The sequence below is a fragment of the Schistocerca serialis genome, chromosome 4 (genome assembly GCF_023864345.2).
Source record: "Schistocerca serialis cubense isolate TAMUIC-IGC-003099 chromosome 4, iqSchSeri2.2, whole genome shotgun sequence".
In the NCBI taxonomy this organism is placed as follows: domain Eukaryota; kingdom Metazoa; phylum Arthropoda; class Insecta; order Orthoptera; family Acrididae; genus Schistocerca; species Schistocerca serialis.
Window position 1 is genome coordinate 588851802 of NC_064641.1, and position 5142 is coordinate 588856943.

The 5142-nt window shown below is 43.4% G+C and overlaps 2 non-coding genes across 2 annotated transcripts; both read right to left on the minus strand.

Moving 5' to 3' along the window:
- Window positions 1-3052: 3052 nt before the first annotated feature.
- Trnan-guu (transfer RNA asparagine (anticodon GUU)) lies at window positions 3053-3126 on the minus strand. The gene has a single exon. It is a non-coding gene; the product is annotated as a tRNA-Asn (tRNA).
- Window positions 3127-3458: 332 nt separating this feature from the next.
- Window positions 3459-3530, minus strand: Trnat-cgu (transfer RNA threonine (anticodon CGU)). Its single transcript has one exon. It is a non-coding gene; the product is annotated as a tRNA-Thr (tRNA).
- Window positions 3531-5142: the final 1612 nt, after the last annotated feature.

The window sequence follows — 5142 nt, forward strand, 5'->3', positions numbered from 1 at the left end:
CTACGGTATCATTTGCTAACGGACAGATCATGACACGTTTCCTGTTAAGGCTACGTGTCCTGTGGATACACATTACTTGTCTTAAATACAGTGGTTTCCATTGCCCTCTGCATCCTCATGCCATTAATCATTATTGATTGCTGCTTTGGTCACTAATAAACTCTATTATCATTTCTAGTTCTTTAAATCTGTTGCTATATTTCGACATTTTGTAAGAAGTTGTCACTCGTACCCTCATTTTCGTCGTTCCGGTGCCAAAGTCACTCTTGTAACCGCGGCTTTAAGGAAGGGTAAAATTTCTTCTATTTCCAAAATTTTGATCACAGTCTCACAACGGTGACTACGTCACACCTAAATACACTACAAACCCCTATGAAGTGCATGACAAAGGGTACTTAGCGTGATACCATGTGTTAGGCTTTTTCTCGCTCCAATCGCGCATTTAGCGAGGGAACAAATAGCTGCTTAAATGTCCCTGTACATGCTATAATTAGTCCAATTTTATCTCCACGATCCCTATAGAAGCAATACCTAGGGAGCAGAAGAATATCTCTAGATTCTTCATTTAATATTAGTTTTTTGAGGGATTTCGCGGAGTAATTTTTACCCGTCTTAACGTCTGTTAAATCAGCTTTTCAACATTTCTGCGTAAGTCAAAAAAACCTGTGGCAACTCGTTCTTCTCTTATTTTTGCAATTTCAATATCCCCTTTTATTCCTGTTCCATATGGTACCCACGTACCCGAGCAATATTGTAAGGTGGGACCCGCAAGTGATTTGCAAACACTCTCCTCTATTGATTGACTGCATTTTGCCAGTATCCTGTCAATGAACCGTATTACCTGCTACTGAATCCATGTGATCATTTCATTTTATATCCCTACAGACTGTTTCATCCATGTGTTTATATGATTTTAGTGATCGTAATATGACTCAGTTGATGGGAGTTTGTAAAGGTTCGTAACTAATACCGACTTTTCGGAGTTAAGTATTAGTTCATCAGTAACGCTGCCGCAGCACCAGATTTCGGTATCGCCTCTCGGCGTGTGCCTGGGTCTGTATTACGGCTGTTGATAAAATATCGTTATATCGATATTTTCTCCAAAATGTTTCGATATATATATATATATATATATATATATATATATATATATCGCATATACTTTACTCCTGATGCATCGACATCGAAATGATAATATCGAGTGCTGATATTTTTATTTTATATTATTTTTTCTCATTTTTCGGTATAGAACTTAAATTGTTCTTTTGAAATTGTAGTAGAACATAATTTTACTTTCACTGTATTGAGAAGTTTCACTGTCTTTTGAGCTTTCATCACGGCAAGTATAGGTGACACAAAGAAGTAGTCCGAGTGCAGTGGGGGGGGGGGGGGGGGGGCGGTGTGAATGGAACAATAAGATTTCTGATGTGAAGAGACAGCACAACAGTTGCGTTAAAAACAATTCGCTGAAAATGACGAACAAAAATCTAAATGACATGACTAGTCTTTTCGGTGGGCGGAGAAATATGAGGCGAAATGTTGATGTTATCAGCGCTGGGTGCTACCAACAGGAATTGCAACGTTTAGCTTCACCACGCAATTTTGACGCTACAGTTGCTAGCTCGCTGGTGTTGGCAGAAATGAAAAAAAAAAAAAAGGGAAGTCGGCAATAAGTGTTCCTTACTAATCCGATATGTGGCGAAACCGAACTACGGACCCATCGGACACCTTTTATTGCACCACTTACATGCAGTTACCATTGTTAGCGAAGTGTTAATCACCAAGTGTGAACGTGCATCGTTTTACTTCCAATTCTTGCTCTAAGCCTTATAGGCAGGCTGCTAGCTTGTTGATGTACAGAATATCTAATAATAAATAAATACTTAAAAATACAGCCCTAAAACCGACACTATATTCACAATGTTCTGCCGATAGTCTTATAGGCCAGTACGTCAATCAATATATAAACCGATACTGTCTTGGATAATCGGTTGCAAATAGTAATATGCTTTTAAGTATCGATTTATCGGATTCCTGATATTTTGAAAAATTTCAACAGTCCTAGTCTGTATGTCGTTGTGGAGGAAAACACGAAGAGAGGTCAGCAAACGCAGCGTCGTGTATCGTAGCCTTTGCCGGTAATCCGCCGTGGCCGCCAGTGTGGCGAATGCCCGCATCAGCGCTCGCCTGCGCCGTGCCTCGCCGACACGCGGTTTCCTTTCGTGGACAACGCAGTCGTGTCGTGCGTGTCGGCGCGCCCTCCAAGTCAGGCGCAGGTATGAGTTCACTTAGAAAGTCGCCTCGCCGCGCCGTTAGCTGCTTGAGTTTCCAGCAGCGTTCGTCCTTCTGGCGTAACTGGCACTTCTGAACGACAGCGTGCAAATGATTAGGTTGACTGGGAAAATTCTGTAGAATCGTTCCTAAACTTTTCCTTCCCTATCAGGAGAAGGTTTCCCCAAAGACCCTATCAGAAGAAAGTTTCCGCAAAGATAACGGAGATATTCTCGTTGAAGTGTAGTTCGACGCACTTCTGAGCACACTTAATTCACCACGACATCTCGAATGTGCGTGACCAGGGTGTATGCTTTGTAACCAAATGTATTTTATTTATTTATTTCTCAAATAGGGGCGTACCCAGGGTGTATACTTTGTAATCAAATGTATTTTATTTATTTATTGGGGCCTGCAAGGACTGCATGTCGCTCGGCCAACAGTGGCCTCCTGCAGACCGACGCTTAAGGGACACCAAATACAAATCGACATCGAGAGGGAGGCCCTTTCATATGGCACTCGCGGTGTATACGCTGAAATTAACTGTAAATAATACGTCTTCTTTAGTGGGCGTCGCTCTACTGCAGTGTCACACATGATGAATAAACAGGAAAACAGTAGAACGTCTGTGTAGGGCCACGTTTTTACCTACAATTGTCACTTGGCTGAATGTGTATATCGCTGTTCGCCATCGTGCAAACACAGCCAGATCGTCACAGTAGCTGTGTATCTCTAACAAAGACGACGTTTGTCCTCACCTCGGTGACAATTAAAACGATTTCGCCCCCGGGTGGGCTCGAACCACCAAAGTTTCGGTTAACAGCCGAAAGCGCTAGCCGATTGCGCCACGGAGGCCTTCACTTTTACCAACTTCTGCTGTGTTTATCAGTGCAACTTGTATACCTTCTGCAGGTGTCCCGCAGAATGGTAGCATCTGCTTACGCCTCTTCACGTGGATAACGTGCATGCACACTGTAGCGAGGCTCATAAACCAAATACATCGCCAAGTACGACATTTTATTACAAAGTGCATACAAAACAGTGTTCTGCCTACGCATTCAGAAAACCTCCGAGGCAAGTAGAATACTTGCATAGCCTGTAGAACTTCCCTTTCATTCAGTGTACTGCCACGTGTTCGATGTTGCTCGAGCTAGCTCTGCTCTCAGCGGGAAGGTTAAAAAAATGAATGCATTCTGTGAGGGTCAAACTCACGACCCCTGGTTTACGAGACCACTGCTCTACCACTGAGCTAAGAAGGCGGCAGCTTTGCGTTTGTGAACCGAGCGAGGTGGCGCACTGGTTAGCACACTGGACTCGCATTCGGGAGGACGACGGTTCAATCCCGTCTCCAGTCATCCTGATTTAGGTTTTCCGTGATTTCCCTAAATCGCTTCAGGCAAATGCCGGGATGGTTCCTTTGAAAGGGCACGGCCGATTTCCTTCCCCGTCCTTCCCTCACCCGAGCTTGCGCTCCGTCTCTAATGACCGCGTTGTCGACGGGACGTTAAACACTAATCTCCTCCTCCTCCTTTGCGTTTGTGAGTTATCCCCGAATTGTCACATCATACTGAATTTTATAGCCCTCGACCAGATATCGGATTTGGCACACAGCTGCTGTTGGAGGTGTCCAAATTGCCGTTTTCCAACTCTCTTGACTATTTCACCCTTGCGATCGACGATGAGCGTCAAGCCTGGTGTACGTTGTGGGACTTTACATTTTATATTGTACAAATTCAGTTCCATTGCTAGTACATTTATTTGTTGAAAATTTTACAAAAGTATAAAACAACCACTCCGTCTACAGCCCACAAGTGGCCCGTCGGAACCATCCGACCGCCGTGTCATCCTCAGGGGAGGATGCGGATAGGAGGGGCGTGGGGTCAGCACACCACTCTCCCGGTCGTAATGATGGTATTCTTGACCGAAGCCGCTTCTGTTCGGTCGAATAGTTCCTCAGTTGGTATCACGAGGCTGAGTGCAGCCCGAAAAATGGCAACAGCGCAAGGCGACGCGGATGGTCACCCATCCAAGTGCCGGCCAAGCCCGATAGCGCTTAACTTCGGTGATCTGACGGGAACTGGTGTATCCACTGCGGCAAGGCCATTACCACAAATGTATAAAATAAAAAATATAAATAAAAAATATATAATAAATACAAAAGCATATGCATAATTTTGCTTAAGCTTGTTGCTGACTTAGATAATGATAATAAATACGCCGGACGGGGTGACCGAGCGGTTCTAGACGCTTCAGTCTGGAACAGTGCGATCGCTACGGTCGCAGGTTCGAATCCTGCCTCGGGCATGGATGTGTTAGTTAGGTTTAAGTAGTTCTAAGTTCTAGGGGACTGATGACCTCAGAAGTAAAGTCCCATAGTGCTCAGAGCCATTTGAACCATTTTTTTTTTTTGATAATAAATACGATACATGATAAGTTGTGGATTAAAATTAAAAGTATATTTAATGGAAGAGATGGCAATTTGACTTAGATATGATGTGACCTTCTGCTACATATGTTGTCTTGGTAGTGGTAATAAAAATTTAATGTATTGAGAAAAATATTGAAAACACAAGAGTCCCGTCTATAGTCGCGTCCAATAGAGGCCACCGATTTCTCCATTTACATTTGCACTACGAGTTGATTCAATGTCTCTAACCTAACAAATGCTTTTGGGATGTTCCCGGCCGCCTAAAATTACTCACGTACGATCTATCTGAATGCATGATTATGTGCAGAAAAGTGAATAGATACGAGCACATGTGGAGAAATTAAGCTTGGCGAGTCAAGATTTTGCCGTTGCTTCACTCTGCCCGTTTCATTAATTGTTCCTACAAAATATTCTGCCACGTTAAACTATAGAATGTTCGTGGC